The following is an 18,832-nucleotide window of genomic DNA, read 5'->3' on the forward strand; positions in this document are numbered from 1 at the left end:
CGTAAATGGGAAACCACCTCTCTGTGATGGGCCAGATGGGCCCCCAAATTCATATGTTGAAGCCCTAACCCCATCATGGTGATATATGCAGGTGTGGGGCCTTTGGGAGGTAATTAGGTTTAGATGAGGCCATGATACTGGGGCCCCTGGGATAGCGTCAGTGTGCTTATAGGAGGAGGAAGGTCAGAGCCTTCTCGCCCCATCTTGTGAGGTTGAGGCTACAGCTAAAAGGTGGCTGTCTGCAAGTTGGGAAAAGGGCCCCCACTGAGAACTACCCTGCTGGTGCCTTGTCTTGGACTTCCCAGCCTCCAGAACTATGAGAAATCAATTTCTGTCTGGTATTGTTATAGCTGACGTAAGACACTCTTCCCTCCCTTCGCCAACCTGGTGGCATATATTAAATTGTTCATGTAGATGAAAAAAAGAAATCATTGGGGAAAAACCCGTAATGCACTTTAAACACATCACTGCTTCCATTGTCACATTAATTTTCTTCAAGTAATTGTTTTCATTTGGCTCTGTATAGGAAAATGTATGCTAGCTTTTCCAAATCAAAGTTGGATGTTTGTGGCATTCTGCCCCCCCAATAAAATATTCATGCTGTTCAGATGTGTGTGTGTGTGTGTGTGTATAAGTTGAGCTAGCTGTTGTGGATTTGTGCTATGTTCCTTTGTTTTGAAATGAGCTAAAAATATGGATTCCAACCGGATGACAGCTAGATTTCTGAGCTTGCGAGAAAGGACCACACTCCCTCTCTACCACCTACGGTAATGCCTTAAACACATTTGGTGCTCAGTCAAGGCATGTTGTTCAACAGTGATATGTGCCATTTTGCAGCCTAAATTTTTTTCCTAAAATTTTCAACTGAATGACTTCTCCAGGAAACAGTTTTATAAGGTCTATACACAACTAGCTATTTTTTCTCTGTTAACTATGTTCTTTTCATTTTTTGGACCTGTTAGTGTCTCTTCCTTGGTGTCCTGGCTGTAGGTAGGCAACTGACTTCGTGTTAATTTGATCACTGGCTTCCCTTTCTTTAATTTGTTACAGCAAAATGGCTTTTATGGCAGCGTAGAGTTGAATATTGGTACTTGGGGAGAATTGAAATGAAGAGAAAATCTTGTTATTAGTCAGAATATTCTGTCACATTAATATGACTTGCTAAAATACTTGCAGTTCCACTAAATGTAATCACCTTCGAGCCGAATTCTCAGTATTTCACAGGGGGGGTTAGACACAGTGGCACATTTGTTGAAAGTAGCACTTGGTGCAAAGAGGAAAAGCATTGCTAGCAAGAGATCTGATCTTGCTGGGGCGTTTCCTGCGAGGGTCACAGAAGGAGTCATCTCAGCCCTTTCTGGAAGGTGTCCACTGTCCTCTGGAGAGCTGTGGGCACTGAGCGGCTCCTCCCTGTCCTCTGCAGAGCTGTGGGCACTGAGCGGCTCCTCCCGTTACAGACTACAAAAGGCCCAGGACAGAGCACTCGTGACTCCAACACAATGCTCACCCCAGTAAGCTGCAGTCACATAATGATAGGACTCCTTCACTCTGTAAAAGTGCTTCTTAAACCACTCTGTTCTGCCTGTCAGTGGATTGACAAGAAAACGATGCAAAAGAAAGAAGGCGGCACAGTTTTCATTTTTCATGCTGCGAAAAGCTTTTATTATTTTTATTATGAAATAAATCTCAGGTGGTGAACATAATACAGTATACAGATGAGATATGGAATTGTACGCTGGAAACTTACGTAACTTTATTAGCCAATATCACTCCAATAAATTCAGTAAAAAAAACCAAAACCATCTCAAATCTGACAACCCGGTACTATTTATCATGCTCGCTTCGGCAGCACATTTACTAAAATACTATTTATTTAAAGTTGTCTACGTTCCGTTTATGAGCCTGGAGAGCGGCGAGGGCATGGCCAAGAGCAGGACTTGGAGACTGAGAGCAGAGACACAGGAGATGGACAGACTCACCTCAGTTATAAATACAGGCCTCTGCATCCGCAGTTCTGTAACACAGGGTTTGGCATTCCTGAGTCTGACTCTGAGACCCTTCAGGATCATAACATGTCTCTGTATCATCAGATTAAATTTTATCGGGAAGACGTTTTTGGATAGATTTAATGATTTTCTTATTCTATGAAGACTGCCCTGTGTGAGATGCACGACCCCTTGAAGTGAATCAGAACATTAGATCGGTCAAAACAATATTCCCCGGTGCCTGAGTCATCGGGATAAATGTTTCCTGGAGGCTAGTTAGACTGCTATGACAATTTAAACAGTGAAAACACCAGCGTGCCGGGGAAGGAAGGGTTAATGTTTTATGAATGGAGTCATAGTGCAGACTGTTCCTGTCAAGCACCAACCTGCTCCCTTTACAAGTATATATTTACAGGTGCCAAGAAATCACACCCACAAGGGGTGGTAGTTGAATTTTTAAAAAATCAAAGTCTTAGTCTTTTGTTCATTGTTTTTCTCACTTTTGTAGATGTTTTTAAAATGTAGCTTTTTATTTTGAGATAATTCTAGATTCATAAGCAGTTGTAAGAAATAACAGAACCCTGTTACATTTAATTTTCAAAGTAAAATGATAAAAAGAGAACTAATACAGACCCCAAGTCCCCTCTACCCGGTTTTCCCCAGGGGTGGCACTCGACAGGCTGGCCGCTGGGCATCGCCCCTGGACCCGGGCATCGCCCCTGGACCCGGGCATCGCCCCTGGACCCGGCCATCGCTGCGGTCAGGACCTGAGCCGCCTCCCCTGTCCTCCTGCCTCCCGACCCCCGGGGCCCCGGCAGACGCTCCGCTCTCCTCCCTCTCTCTAATTTTACCTTCTCAGAAATGATCTCTTAGACAAATGGATTGACTGTCTTCACTCAGCATAATTCTCTCAAGATTCGTCCATGTTGCTAAGTGTGTCGATAGTCTGTCCTTTTTACTGCTGAGTAATGTTCCACGGTTTGTTTAGTCAGTCACCTGTTGGTGAACAACTTGGTTGTTTCCAGTTTGGGGCTGTTATGAATAAAGCTGCTATGAACATTCCTATGCAAATTTTTATGTGAACATAAGAGTTTATTTCTCTGGAATAAATGCCCAACAATTTAATGATGCCATAATATTTAATTATATGCCTATACCATAATTTATTTTAGCAGGTTACTTTTGGATAGATATTTAAAGGTATTCCTCTCCGCATTTTTCTGCTGTTACACCAGTGGTGACCATCTTTTAGGTTAGTCTTAATGCATATCCGCTGTTTATTTCCTTGGTATAAGGATTTCTAGAAGTGGACTTGTATATGCGATATTTTAAAGCTTTTTAAAAATAAAAAGTACCTTTCCATTTTTAAAGTTTATTTTTAATTGTTTTAAGTGGCTGTAATTCCAGAACATTTTTATTACCTCAGAAATTCCATCCACGTAAGCAGTCCTCCCCATCATCCCCCTCGCAGCCCTTGGCAACCACTAATGAACTCGGTCTGTGGGGTCAGCCTGTTGTGGACGTGTTGTATAAATGCAATCATACAGTATGTGGTGGTGTTTTATTTTATGACTGGCTTCTTTTACTGAGCATAGTCTTCTCAAGATTCGTTCATGTTGTAGCATGTGTCAGTCTTTCATACCATTTTATGGCTGAATGGCATTCCATTGTATGGATGTACTACATTTAGTTTATTCATTCATCTTTGATGGGCATCTGCGTAGTTTCCATTTTCTGGCTGTTATAAATAATCTCGCTCTGAATATTTGTGTGCAAGTTGTGAAACGGACATATGCTTGCATTTCTCTCAGATATATACCTCGGAGTAGAATTGCTGGGTCATGTGGTAGCTCTGTTTCACTTTTTGAGGACCCACCAAACTATTTTCCACAGCACGTGCCCCATTTGACAATCTCACCAGCAATGTATGAGTGTTCCAGTTTCTCTTTATCCTTGCCAACATTTGTTATTGTCTGTCCTGATGATTGTAGCCACCCCGGTGGGTGTTATGTGCATGTCTTTGAAAGAGAAAAGGCCGAGCTGTTTGGGCTGTGCCAGCTTGCTGGTAGTTGCCCCTCCTGACCTACCAGGTGTGAAAACCACTTGTGCACGGCTTATGTTGAAGTGGATTTAGCTGGCTGTCTCTGGGCTTCTGCACAAGAGAAAATTGTGAGCCTGTGTACTCCTGCGGGGGTCTAGCCAGGATGCCTGAGCCATTGGAGAGCCTCCCTGCTGGAAGGGCCGCCGTGGAGGCCCCGGGGGGAGTTCCTCTCTGTGCATGGTAACTGAATTGCTGTTTTGAAACAAGTTTGCAGAAGTTCTTACACTGAAAAATTTCCATGCTAGTTTGTATCATAACAACGGCAATTGTTTTACTCTTTCACAGGAAAAACAAAAAAGTTTTTCTTGGATACTGTGAGGCTAAAGACTAGAAAGGCTTGTGGTTTTTATTTTCATAGGTGACATTTCAAAATACATTGCTTATTGTAAAGTGCCAAAATGATAGCTTTAAAATGGGCTTTTAAAAAAATGAACTGTGGTGACTTTCACCAGCACAATATTTGGACATAGTAGGGTACCCAGTGTTTCCAGGACTGGCCTTGACTTTTGCATCTTGGGAAACTCCCAAGGTCTAATAAACCAGGATGATTGGCCACCTGATACCATATAACCCTGCAGTTAACTCAATGGTTCTATTTGTTTGAGCAAGTTATTTAGACTCTCTGAACGTCAGTTTCCTCATCTATAAAATGAGGTTAATTCCTTAATGAGTCTTTGAAAAGCTAGGTGTGCAATCGATAATAAATGTTAGCTCTTTTGTCTGATAAGTTTTAAGCTAGTAATAAGTAATAATAATATGTATTATTTTCATAACCAAAGTCTGTACTTCAGATAACAGGCCTTTTTATTTCCTTCTCATTTCAATTAAATCAAAAGGGGGAGTTGTTTTTTTAAGGCCACGCTTCTAACCGGTGCCTTGATCCTGTATGGTAACCAAGAGAAGAGCTAGCCAAGGGGAAAGAGAGTTGACTTTGAACCCCACTGACCTCATTAGTTTCTTGGTCTTTTATCCATCACTGAGTAACAAGTTACTGAAAAATTTCAGCAGCTTAAAACAGTGAACATTTATTTTCCCACACAGGCGCTGAGGGGCAGGAACTCCAGAGAAGTTTTGCCGGGTGGGTCTGGCTCCGGGTCTTCATGGGGTGGCAGTGTAGCTGCGGTCACTTGAACTGACTGGGGCCAGAGGATCTGCCCCCAGGCTCACTCAGGTTGGTCACTAGCGGAGGGCCTCCCCATAGGACTGCTCACAATACGGAAGTTGGCTTTCCCCAGAGCTGGTGACCTGAGAGACAGAGAAACATCCTGCTTGACTCAGACGGAAGTCACAATGTCCTTTGTAAGCTCATCCCAGAAGTGCCTTACCCTCCTTTCTGCTGTGTCCTGCTGGTTGCTCACACAGTCCTGGTTCAGTTCAGGAGGGGGTCGTTGGGGGCCGTCTTAGAGGCCTCCCACAGTTACCGGCTTCACTTGAACCCTTGACCTCTAATTCAGATCGTGAGGCTGTTAGAAAGTGCCTCCATTTAGGACTGATGGTAATGGGGCCTGAGCCAGAGCCCACATCAGCCAGTATCCAGAGTCTCCCCATTGCTCCCCTTGTCTCCTTCCAAGCAGTATGTACAGTTGGCTGTGACCATGTATGTGCCATGGTGGCCGGCAGTGGCAGCCACTCGGTGGTACCTCACACTGTCCCAGTTCAATATGACTGGACAACTGGTCGCTCAATTCCTTCTGTGTACTAAGAACAGCTGCTGGGGATTACAGGGAACAAGGTAAATATGTTCTGGCCTGACCTGTGGTGGCACAGTGGATCAAGCGTTGACCTGGAATGCTGAGGTCATAGGTTCAAAACCCTGGGCTTCAAGTAAACCACTTAACTTCACACCTTAAGGAACTAGAAAAAGAAGAACAAAGACAACCCAAAACCAGCCGAAGAAAGGAAATAATAAAAATCAGAGCAGAAATAAATGAAATAGAGAACAGAAAACAAGGAGCTGGTTCTTTGAAAAGATCAACAAAATTGACAAACCCTTGGCAAGACTCACCAAGAAAAAAAGAGAAAAGACTCATATAAACAAAATCCAAAATGGAAGAGTAGAAATCACCACGGACACCGTAGATATACAAAGAATTATTGTAAAATACTACAAAAAACTATATGCCACCAAATTCAACAATCTAGAAGAAATGGATAAATTCCTAGAACAATACAACCTTCCTAGACTGAGGCATGAAGAAGCAGAAAGCCTAAACAGACCAATTAGCGGGGAGGAAATAGAAAAAACTATTAAAACCTCCCCCAAAATAAAAGTCCAGGCCCAGACGGTTATACTAGTGAATTCTATCAAACATTTAAAGAAGACTTGCTCCGTATTCTACTCAGTCTTCCAAAAAATTGAAGAGGAAGCAATACTTCCAAACACATTTTATGAGGCCAACATAACCCTCATACCGAAACCTGGCAAGGATGGCACAAAAAAAGAAAATTACAGACCAATATCTCTAATGAATACAGATGCTAAAATACTAAACAAAATACTAGCAAATCGAATACAACAACATAAAAAAAAATACATCATGATCAAGTGGGATTCATCCCAGAATCTCAAGGATGGTTCAGTATACGTAAAACGGTTAACGTAATACACCATATCAACAAAACAAAGAACAAAAACCACGTGATCTTATCAATAGATGCAGAAAAGGCATTTGATAAAATACAACACAATTTTATGTTTAAGACTCTCAACAAAATGGGTATAGAAGGAAAATGCCTCAACTTGATAAAGGCCATATATGATAAACCATCAGCCAACATCATATTAAATGGCATAAAACTGAGGACTTTCCACCTTAAATCAGGAACAAGACAGGGTTGTCCACTCTCTCCACTCTTATTTAATGTGGTGCTAGAGGTTCTAGCCAGAGCAATCAGACAAGAGAAAGAAATAAAAGGCATCCATATCGGAAAAGAAGAAGTAAAGGTATCACTTTTTGCAGATGATATGATCCTATACATCGAAAACCCCAAAGAATCCACAAAAAGACTACTAGAAACAATAAGTCAATACAGTAAGGTCGCAGGATACAAAATTAATATACAAAAGTCCATAGCCTTTCTATATGCCAACAATGAAATACTACAAAACGAACTAAAAAAAAAATCCCCTTCACGATTGCAACAAAAAAAATAAAATACCTAGGAATAAACATAACAAAGAATGTAAAGGACTTATATAATGAAAACTACAAAGCATTGTTAAGGGAAATCGAAAAAGATATGATGAGATGGAAGAGTATTCTTGTTCTTAGATAGGAAGAATAAATATAATCAAAATGGACATATTACCCAAAGTAATTAATAAATTTAATGCAATTCCCATCAAAATCCCTATGAGATTTTTTAAAGAAATGGAACAAAAAATCATCAGATTTATATGGAACTATAAAAACCCCCAAAAGCCAAAGCAATCCTAAGGAAAAAGAATGAAGCTGGGGGCATTACGATACCTGACTTCAAACTATATTATAGGGCCATGACAACAGCATGGTATTGGCAGAAAAGTAGACACTCAGACCAATGGAACAGAATAGAAAGTCCAGAAATAAAACCACATATATATGGTCAAATAATTTTTGATAAAGGGGCCAACAACACACAATGGAGAAAAGAAAGCCTCTTCAACAAATGGTGCTGGGAAAACTGGAAAGCCACATGCAAAAGAATGAAACTCAACTACAGTTTGTCCCCTTGTACTAAAATTAATTCAAAATGGATCAAAGACCTAAACATAAAACCTGAAACAATAAAGTACATAGAAGAAGACATAGGTACTAAACTCATGGACCTTGGTTTTTAAAAGCATTTTATGAATTTGACTCCAAAGGCAAGAGAAGTGAAGGCAAAGATAAATGAATGGGACTACATCAGACTAAGAAGTTTTTGCTCAGCAAGAGAAACTGACAACAAAGTAAACAGACAGCCAACTAAATGGGAAATGATATTTTCAAACAACAGCTCAGATAAGAGCTTAATATCCAAAATATACAAAGAACTCATAAAACTCAACAACAAACAAACAATCCAATAAAAAAATGGGAAGAGGACATGAACAGACACTTCTCCCAGGAAGAAATACAAATAGCCAACAGATATATGAAAAGATGCTCATCTTCATTAGTTATTAGAGAAATGCAAATCAAAACTACAATGAGATACCACCTTACATCTGTTAGATTTGCTATTATTAACAAGACAGGTAATAGCAAATGTTGGAGAGGCTGTGGAGAGAAAGGAACCCTCACCCACTGTTGGTGGGAATGTAAAGTAGTACAACTATTATGGAAGAAAGTATGGTGGTTCCTCAAAAAACTGAAAATAGAACTACCTTATGACCCAGCAATCCCTCTACTGGGTATATACCCCCAAAACTCAGAAACATTGATATGTAAAGACACATGTAGCCTCATGTTCATTGCAGCATTGTTCACAGTGGCCTAGACATCGAAACAACCAAAAAGCCCTTCAGTAGATGACTGAATAAAGATGTGGTACACTATGGAATACTACTCAGCCATAAGAAATGATGATATCGGATCATTTACAACAAAATGGTGGGATCTTGATAACATTATATGGAGTGAAATAAATAAATCAGAAAAAAACAAGAACTACATGATTCCATACATTGGTGGGACATAAAAACGAGACTAAGAGACAAGGATAAGAGAGTGGTGGTTACAGGGGGGGGGGGGGCGTGGGAGGGAAGGAGGGAGAGGGGAAGGGGAGGGGGAGGGGTACAAAGAAAACTAGATAGAAGGTGACGGAGGACAATCTGACTTTGGGTGATGGGTATGCAACATAATTGAATGACAAGATAACCTGGACATGTTTTCTTTGAATATATATGTACCCTGATTTATTGATGTCACCCCATTAACATTAATAAAAATTTATTTATAAAAAAACAACAACAAAGAAAAACAAACCCTGGACTTGCCTGGTCAAGGCACATGGGAGAGTTGATGCTTCCTGCTCTTCCCCCTATTCTCTCTCTCTTTCCTCTCTAAAATGAATAAATAAAATGTTTTTATAAAAGATAAATACGTTCCCCACCCTCACTGAGCTTTTGTTTGCAAACTCGCCCACCACCGACACTTGACATAGAAAGTGACAAGTTAAGTGATCTCTCCCACTGACAGTGGTCTTCTTTCCGACATGATAGAGAAAGAGTTTACAGTTCTTAATGCGTGCTTGTTGTGTATGGTGTGTACTAGGTACCAGGATGTTTGACAGATAAGAGAACTGATTTCTAATGTAATGGGTTTTTTTTTTTGTTTTTGTGTTTTTTTAAGGCAGAGATAGACAGGGACAGACAGGAACGGAGAGAGATGAGAGGCATCAATCCTCAGTTTCTTGTTGCGCGTTGCGACTTCTTAGTTGTTCATTGATTGCTTTCTCACATGTGCCTTGACCGCGGGCCTTCAGCAGACCGAGTAACCCCCTGCTGGAGCCAGGGACCTTGGGTCCAAGCCGGTGAGCTTTTTGCTCAAACCAGATGAGCCTGCACTCAAGCTGGCGACCTTGGGGTCTCGAACCCGGATCCTTCCGCATCCCAGTCCGACGCTCTATCCACTGCGCCACCGCCTGGTCAGGCTGTAATGGGGTTTTATTTCAGCTTGAGAGGTGGTTTGAAAGGCAATGATGGCAGAGCTAAAGCAAACGGAATTATAGCAGAATTTGTAAGAATGAAATATATTTTATCCTTGCCCACTATCCCAGTCTCGATCTGTGAGTGTAGTACTGGCAATATATGGCTATGTCTGGGTGACATAACTTCAGGAGCTGCAGGGGATTTTATTAGAGTCCAGAGCAGAATTTATTTATACAGCACTAGCTCCCAGAGAAGGCTGCTCATCAACATCACCCAGGGAACTTTTCAAAAAGACAGATGTTTAGGCTCTGGACTGTTGATTTAGTTTCTAGAAATCCGTGTTTTGAAGCTCAGACGTGATTTGAGCGGCTGTAAGATTGGGGAAGCCATTGATGTGAAACCGAAAGGCGTGGAGGTGTGCAGGCTTCCACTCACTGCTTCGTGGTCTCCACCAGCCGCCGGCACTCTGTCAGGCACGGGTCCAAGCCCTGTGGAGCCCCAGACGGGAACTTCAGAGGTTTGGCCCTAGAAGAACTTAGAGCTTAATGGGGACTGTGAACAAATGAGCAGATAATTACAGTATAACTGATCATTATAACACTTAAAAAACAAACCTGCAATTTTATCACTGACTGAGATACAGTGGAAGTGAGGACGGGCATGTGAAAATGAGGCCAAGGAGGGCTGCCACCGCTTTTTTCACTGTCTTCCCGTATAGATCTTTTTTTTTCTTTTTTGGAGACAGACAGACAGGAAGGGAATAAAAGAGCAGAGGGAGGAGAAGCATTGACTTTCAGTTGATTCACTTTTAGCTTTTCATCGATTGCTTCTTGTACATGCCTTGACCAGGAGGGCTCAGCCACGCCGGTGACCCCCTTGCTGAAATCAGCGACCATGGGATCATATCTAGGATTCTGTGCTCAGTCTGCGACCCCACGCTCAAGCCGGATGAGCCTGCACTCAAACTGGTGACCTCATTTTTGAGCCTGGGACCTCAGCACCCTGGGTCAATGCTCTATCCACTGTGCCACCCCTGGTCAGGCCCATGTTGTCTCTTTTTTCTTTCTTTTTTTCTTTTTTTAAGCGAGAGAGAGAGGGACAGGCAGGAAGGGAGAGAGATGAGAAGCATCAGTTCTTCTTGTGGCACCTTTGTTCATTGATTGCTTTCTCATTTGTGCCTTGACCAGGGGGCTTCAGCAGAGCAAGTGACCCCTTGCTCAAGCCAGTGACCATGGGGTCATGTCTATGATCCCAAGCTCAAGCCAGTGACCCTGCACTCAAGCTGGTGAGCCCGTGCTCAAGCCAGATGAACCCGCACTCAAGTTGGCAACCTCAGGGTTTTGAACCTGGGTCCTCTGCATCCCAGGCCAATGCTCTATCCACTGCACCACCACCTACCTAGTCAGGCAGATAGGTCTTAATTACAAAGATTTCTAAGACCTCTATTATCAAACACTATAGGTTAATACACCAGTTTTTGTTCTTTTTTACCTTAATAGTGTTATTTTAAAATAAGCTATTTCTGTATCTTATTCTCATAGTCAAAGTTATGTGAACTCAAACTCAACTAATACATATTGTCACCATCATCTTAACACCATGTGAAGATGCTTTCTTGAGAAGACATAGTTGGGGTTTTTAAGAATGGGAGGTCATAGGGCAGGAGAATGTGGGTCAAACTTTAGCTCCACCAACATTCTGTGATCTTTGGCAACTCAGACACCTCTCCAGTTGTAGACAATAACTAAATTTATTGGGCATCTACTATATGCTAGGTGCCGGGAGTACAAAAAAGACATGTCAAATACGAACTGACTTATGCTCTGTCCCAAGGATGGCAGGAACACTGATCGTCTACTCATAAAGAAGTTGATGACCAACATCCCCTTAATGCTCGAGAGCAGCAGTTTTCAGCCGGTGTGTTGAAGAGTCTTTATTTATTTATTTATTTATTTATTAGCAATAATTGCGCCTCAGATAAACCTCATTGGCTATGATACTGCTACTGCGCAAAGCTGTTGTTGAAGAGTCTTTAAAACATGCAGCACCTGACTGCTTAGTCAGGGGCACTGACCTCCTTTCCCTTAGATGATCAAATAAAAAAAGTGAAAACAACCAACACAACAATAGCAGTTTGGTGTGAATGAATCAAAATTCTACCTATTTTGTTGTTGTTGTTCAGTTCTGTAAAATATGTATTTTTTGGTGTGCCACAGAATTTTACTAATTAGTTTGTGTGCCATGAGGTGAGAAAGGTTGAAAATCACTGCTACAGAGGGATGTATCTATTGAGTCTTTAAAATCCCTGGTTCACAAGTATCATCATGCGATTCCATCTGAAGTCGGGAGTGACAGAGCTGGGAGGTGTGACTGTGGGGAGTCTCGGTGCCTGTGCGTGGTGCAGTGGCCGCATTCACGCTTAGCCAAAACCTCGTCCACGAACACTGAATGTGAAGTTGGTCCATGCCAACCAAACATCTTTGTAATGATCATAATACGAATGTTGGCAGCATGTATTGTATACCATGCACTATTCTAAGTATTTTACGTACGTTAACTCATTTAATGACATGAGGAAGAGACTCTAATTACTTACTTTATAAAAGAGGACAGGAAGGCATGCAGAGGTGGAGTAACTTGCCTGAGGTCGTTGTGGAGCAGGGATTTGAACCCGCTGTCAGGCTCCAGAGGGTGTGTGCCCCTAACCACTGCCACCCGAAAGCGATTGACCCATAGGTGTCTTTGCAACCCGCTAGGTCGTGTCTGTCCCTGTCACTGTGTTCCTGACGAGCAACATACAGCCTGGCGCATAGTGAGCACTCACACGCTCTTTGTCCGTTTAGCGAGTCAGCTACCTTTCACGTGACTGGGAGAGTGGAGGGCAGGGATTCTGAGGATGTTTGGGGCGCACAGAAATAAAACAAGTCATGGGATGACCTGATCCCAGCGCTTGGTGGACCTTTTACCTTGTCTCACAGCAGCCTTGTGGGGATTAATTAGTTACTGTCAGCAGGCTGTTTGTGAGAGCAGAGTTCTAAGTCCAGCAGCAGCAGGCTGGCCTTCATGCACCAGCAGGGAGCATTCTGTGTGTGTGTTAGTGTTGCTTTTTCCTTCCAAATATGTAGCAGAGTGTGCTCCAGCCGGAGCAAAGTCATCACTGCTTCGTGCTCTTGTTTCAGATGAAAATTAGATCATCATCTTTAACATGATAAACTTCTACAAGAGTAGTTTTTCTACAGTGAACCCTCTGCAAATGGTTGTTGGTTAAGTGACTTGGGGCATTGGGGTGTGGGGTCCTTTTCTCCCCCTGCTGAGAGCTGGAGGGAGAATTTTGAATTCAGTGGTATGTGCTCTTCTTGAGCTACAAGAACCACCTGAGAACACAGATCTAAATCATGTTACTCTTCTCGATGCTGAAAAATTGTGTTTGAGTTTCTTAGATCACATGTATTTATGTATTACCTTCTAAAAGGAGAAAAAAATACATCTCTGTCTCTTGGATTGGGAAAAAAATCTCTTGAATGTTTAAGAGGGTGTGTGTGTGTGTGTGTGTGTGTGTGTGTGTGTGTGTGTATGTATGTTATTGTTTTGGTATGTGTTTCTTTCACACCTTGCAAAGTACCTTTACTGATCATGTAATAAGCAGGAGGAGAATGTCTTTGTTAGAGTTCCAGGTCACTAACGTGGAGGACCTTCTCTCTGAGGAAATGTCCTCTGTCACTAGGGTTCAGTATATGTTTTGGGAAGCTGCCTTTGTGGGCTCACATGTCAGTGCTGGACACGTTTTCCTCCTGATATTGCCCCACTTACAGTATAACCCATGGATAATTATTGTACACAGAGAACTAATTAGATTTGGGCTTTACCTGAGGATGTAAAAAGTGTGTTCCCATCATACCTGAAAACCTAGTCTAAGTCATATAAAGATTGCGGTTGCTCTCTGCTAAATGAGCCCAGACCGTGAAGCATCAAGAGGACAAGGGGTGCCTTTGTGGCATCCGGTTTGGGCCTTGGAGACAAGATCGGACGTGAAGGCAGCAGAGCAGGAAAGGAGGCCAGAGGGATTCACTGGAGATCAGAGCCACTGGGTGACTCTCCGTTGCCTTAGAAAGACGTCCTTCTCCAGGAATCGTTAAAATAGTACTTTTTAATTAACTGGTGGCAACCAAGGAGTGGGAGGCAGGGGCTTATCTTTTAACTCATCTACTCTTATTTTTGTACGAGGGAGTGTTGCAACATTTAGAAAAAATTCCCCGAATGTCCATTGTACCAGAATGAGGTGGCTCAGCCTCCTTTCACCTTGGAGCTGACCTGGAGCAGTGTGACCAGTACTCGAATTCTGGCAGTTTCTTATCTGTGGGCCCCAAATAGGGCTGTGTTCTTTTTCTACATATTTAATCTATGGCAGGAAAAAAACGACTGTTACCAGAGAGTCGTTATTAACCAGAGTTTGTTATGCCTTTAGAATGGCGGTTAGCAAGTATGAGAATTCTATGAGGGAAACAAAATAAGCTCAGGTTTCTGGATTGTAAGAATGTGGCAGATCTTTCTCTCCAGCCAAGATTTAATCTGGAGTTATTTAAAGCTTTTCTTTTTATTGATTGATTGATTGATTTTATTATTTTTTAAATGTTTATTTCATTGATGTTAGAGAGAAAGAGAGAGACAGGAACGTTGATCTGTTCCTGTATGTGCCCTGACCGGAGATCAAACTGGCAACCTCTGTGCTTCAGGACGATGCTCTAAACTGAGCCATCCAGCCAGGGCAATTGATTGATGTCAGAGAGACAGAGAAAGGAAGGGAGAGAGGGAGAGAAAGAGGCGTTCATTGGTTGTTCTACTTAGTTGTGTATCCATCGGTCACTTTGCTTATGTTCCCAGACTGGGGATCAAGCCCTCAACTTGGGTAACGCTCTAACTGAGCTCACCAGCCAGGGCCGAAATTATTTATTTAAATGCTGACATTTTAAAGGGATTCTGTTGTCAATTTACTTTCATAGCTGACAGTGTGCTAGTACTTAGATGTTCTTTCCCTTATGGTCTTTATGACAGTGTTTCTATTTTAATATTTCTGACCAAGGTGTGGTTATTTTCTTCCTCTTATTCCTGAGCTGATTTCCTCCAACCTAGAAAAACCTTTTTAAATTCAAGCAGTGTTGTGACTGCCAAGTTAAAAGACCATTTAATTTTTTGTGTTATTGGCAGACAATCTGAAGAATGTCCCCATGCCTGCTTAACACAAGTTGACGGTTAAAGGGATGGATGTGTAGGAGAGAACAGAGAGTAGAGGGAAATTTCATCTTGACCTCTTGTTGCTGGTAAGGCCAGCTCAGGTGACTTATCCTTAGATGAACTGTGACAGTTCAAAATAAATTAATAAAACAGGATATGATGAGGAAGTTCAGCTAAATGGTAGGTAAACGTCTGCAATAAACATTTTGATTCATCTTTATAATGGTGAACATTTATGATGCAGTAAACATTTTTAAACCAAAAGCAATGTGACTTGACTATTTCTCAGGGAAGGGGGCTTTCAAAAGCAAACTGACTGCCTTACAGCAAGGGAAACCGGGGTTCAACCCTAAAGATCTCTTCTGCTCAGCGTTGGGGTCAGCAGATAGCCTAGTTGTGGGTTTAGGAGGTTAACTTTCTTTATTATACTAATTTTTATAAAAAAAATCTTGATGTCCTTTGAAACAGATTTGCCTCAAGACCCCAGTACTTTTCCTGTGCTGAGTTCCCTCTGGCTTTCTCCTGCTCCAGACAGAAACGGGCAAACGGTTAGCATCTGCGTTTTCATCCAGGCAGATGACTTCATGAAGTCGCTCCCATCACAGCTCTCAGCTTCATCCTGAGAGTTGCGGTGGAACAACTTCCTGCGCCGTCTCTCCTTCACCCCTGCGACCTTCCACCCGGGCACCCTGCCCCGTGCTCTCGCGTTTCGTTGTCCCATCTGGGAGCCAAGTGAAGAGGTAGGGGGTGAGGGGCTGGTTTGCTGTAAAGCTTATTGTAGTGTCTCTTTTCCCCACAAGCCTCCCCGAACTCTTTGATATTAGATCCCAGTGAACACGAATGCTTATTTCCCCTCCCGCAGATGTTTCACCTGGGCCCCCGCTCCTGCAGAGAGCTAACGAGTAGATTTTCCACACGAGCACTGGCTGTGCTCTTCGGGGCATCGGTTTCTACCCCTTGTGTTCTGCTGCGTCAGTACTTCCAGGCTCTGTGTCTTTGCTCTGCTAGTTCCATTGTTTCTCTTGACTTGAGGCCCGAGGCTCACCTCAGTCCCGAAATGGTTCTGTGTTGGGGCAAGTTCCTGGCGCCTGTGCTGACACTTACTTCAGGTGGCAGCAGGCCAAACTCTCGCCCACATCCTCTTTTCCATTTTTATTTTTTAATTTCTCCATTGATTTGAGAGAGAGAGAGAGGAAGAGATGTACTTGCCCTTATGGGAGTTGAACCTGGGACCTCTCGCACGCCAGGTCAACACTTTATCTACTGAGCCACCAGGCTAGGGCCCACATCCTCTTTGAGTATAGGGTAAGTTATAAAGAATGACCCGCCTTAATAAATGTCTTTCCCTAGTGAGAGACTTAAAGTGAGGCACAATTATAAATATAACAGTTACATGGTTACCAAAATATTTACTCCTGAATTTGATAGTGGGAAGTGACTTTTGAAAAATGAGCATAAAAGATGAATTCTTTAAAATCCATTCTGATTTACTTACCTGTCTCTGTTTTCTACCTTTACCCCATTTTTCACAGTCTTCATTTTCTGTGGATGACCTTTGAACTAATAGTGAGTTAAGAGCTTTTGATACTGTTATGGTTGGAATATTTTTTTAGTGGATCTTGTTACTCCCTGTCCTGACCTGTAATGCTGGGAAGCCCCATCGGTGGCATGGGTGTCAGAGTGTCCTGTGTGAGATGGGGACGCCATGCCTGGCTTGGTGTCAGTGTGATCTGGTTCCTGGGAGGCGCTGGCCACGCCCTGTTCCTGTCTGCATGTGGGGAACCGAGCAGATCAAAGAATGGCTTATTCTTTTGCTGCCTTTAGGACCAGAGCTCCTCTTGCATGGGCCCAGTGCCTGGGCTTGGTCCCTGCTAGTACAATTGTACAGAGCAGCTGTGTTCCCACTTGGCCCAGCTCGCCCAAGCTGCCTGTCGAGTGACCCGGGTTATTGAGAAGTGATGTCACTGGGCCACGTGCGGCTTGGAAGGTGGGGAACTGTAGCAGTCGGACAGGCTGCAGCCCTGGCAGTGTGGTTGGACATCTTGTGCAAAGTGGGTCACGCTGTTCCCATGATTCCAGATCAACAGGCAGAGTAGCAGGGGTTGTGCAGGGCCCAGTGCCTCCCTCACTCCTTTGGAAAAGTACAGAAGAGTATGGTTCAGCCTGCAGGCCGCTCAGCAAGCGCCAAGCTCACCCAGCGGGGCCGGCCCGCCCAGCTAGCGGTGAAGAATTCATTTGCTGACCCCTTTCGTGCTGTTCCTGCAGCCCAGCCGGGCACAGCCGGGGAGGTGAGAAGGAAAAGGGCTGCAGCCGGGGCGTGAGGGGGTGGCTGCCATGAGAGCGGTTAAGGATTGGCACTCTTCCGTGCCCCCAGCCTGTCGGCCACATGCTCTCCACAGGTCGCGCTGTGACTGATGCCTGCATGCAGACCACCTCTGAGCGAGGTCAGGTCCCCAGCAGGAAGAGGCCTCCCGAGTGGCTGCCAGTTCTCTGCCTCAGCCTGGCCCGTGGTCCGTGAGCATGCCAAGCAGCACTGACCTTGGGACCCTTCCACCCACCTGTCTCTCTCACGGAACCGCCCTTTCTCATGATAGGTGGCTTGCGCTCTGCTTTGGGGTCTCTGGCCTGTTGTCACCTTCTCAGACCGGCCTTCTCTACCTTCCTTTGCCGAGGAAATCCGCTCTGGGGTCCCACCCCCTTTGCCCTGCTTTGTTGCTTCCTGCCCCCAGTTACGTCACCTAACATTTTGTATGTGTGTGTTTCTACCCCAGCCTGGAGTCTCGGCTCCATCGGGGACGTGGTGCCTTCGTGCCTGGCGCATAGGGGGCGCTCGGCAGGTGTGTGGTGTGAATGAGGAGATGAGTTTGTGTGGACATGTGGCTGGCTAGACAGAAACATGGCATTGTGTGGAGGCCGTGCTGGAAGTGACCCTTTGGCGACGATGGCTCCTGGCAGTCTGTGTACAAACAGCCAAGCTGCCTGAGAAGGTTGCAGTACACGACCGGTTGTAGGTGTGGTGGGGGGACAGTTTGGGGAAAACCTTGAACAGGACAGTCAGGCCCAGAGCCAGGCCTGTGATTCACAGATCGGGACCCTGGTCAGGGGTCGGTGGTTCTGGAGACCACCTCTGGACAACGTCTTTTCCTTTTCCATAGACATTTCAGGAATAACAAGCCACTGTCTGAAAATTATGGTTATTTCCCACATATGTCTTCTTATTTTATTTTAAAGATTTTATTTATTGATTTTATAGAGAGGAGGCAGGGAGGAATGAGAAGTATTGACTCAGTTGTTTCACTTTAGTTGTTCATTGATTACTTGTTATATGTGCCTTGACCAGGCAAGCCCAGGGTTTTGAACCAGTGACCTCAGCTTTCCAGGTTGACATTCTATCCACTGTACCACCACAGGCCAGGCCACATCTGTGGTTTTGGGGTTGTTTTTTTTTTGTATTTTTCTGAAGTTGGAAATGGGGAGGCAGACAGACTCCTGCATGCACCCGACCGGGATCCACCCGGCACGCCCACCAGGGGGCGATGCTTTGCCCATCTGGGGCATTGCTCTATTGCAACCAGAGCTATTCTAGCGCCTGAGGCAGAGGCCACAGAGCCATCCTCAGCGCCCGGGCCAACTTTGCTCCAGTGGAGCCTTGGCTGCGGGAGGGGAAGAGAGAGACAGAGAGGAAGGAGAGGGGGAGGGGTGGAAAAGCAGATGGGCACTTCTCCTGTGTGCCTTGGCCGGGAATCGAACCCGGCACTCCTGTATGCCAGGCTGACGCTCTATCACTGAGCCAACCGGCCAGGGCCTCACATCCGTGTTTTTAGAGAATGTTTCACTAGCTATTTTCTATGTTCCTGAGTCTGATTGGGAAAAGTTCTGCAAACCCAGCCCTGGCCGGTT

The 18,832-nt window shown here is 44.0% G+C and overlaps 1 protein-coding gene and 1 pseudogene across 2 annotated transcripts in view; one reads left to right on the top strand and one right to left on the bottom strand.

Annotated features, from left to right (window-relative positions):
- ELOVL5 (ELOVL fatty acid elongase 5) overlaps positions 1-18,832 on the top strand; it is an 89,341-nt gene that overhangs the window by 33,328 nt on the left and 37,181 nt on the right. The window contains exon 1 of one of the 2 annotated variants that reach the window (XM_066359189.1): positions 17,004-17,220. The exons of the other annotated variant lie outside the window; for it this stretch is intronic. The gene's annotated coding sequence lies outside the window, so the exon portion shown is untranslated. Of the gene's footprint in view, positions 1-17,003; positions 17,221-18,832 lie in introns of those variants that run through there. 2 annotated transcript variants of the gene reach the window in all.
- Positions 11,569-11,717, bottom strand: LOC136390162 (U4 spliceosomal RNA; annotated as a pseudogene).

The sequence above is a fragment of the Saccopteryx leptura genome, chromosome 1 (assembly GCF_036850995.1).
Source record: "Saccopteryx leptura isolate mSacLep1 chromosome 1, mSacLep1_pri_phased_curated, whole genome shotgun sequence".
NCBI classification, from domain to species: domain Eukaryota; kingdom Metazoa; phylum Chordata; class Mammalia; order Chiroptera; family Emballonuridae; genus Saccopteryx; species Saccopteryx leptura.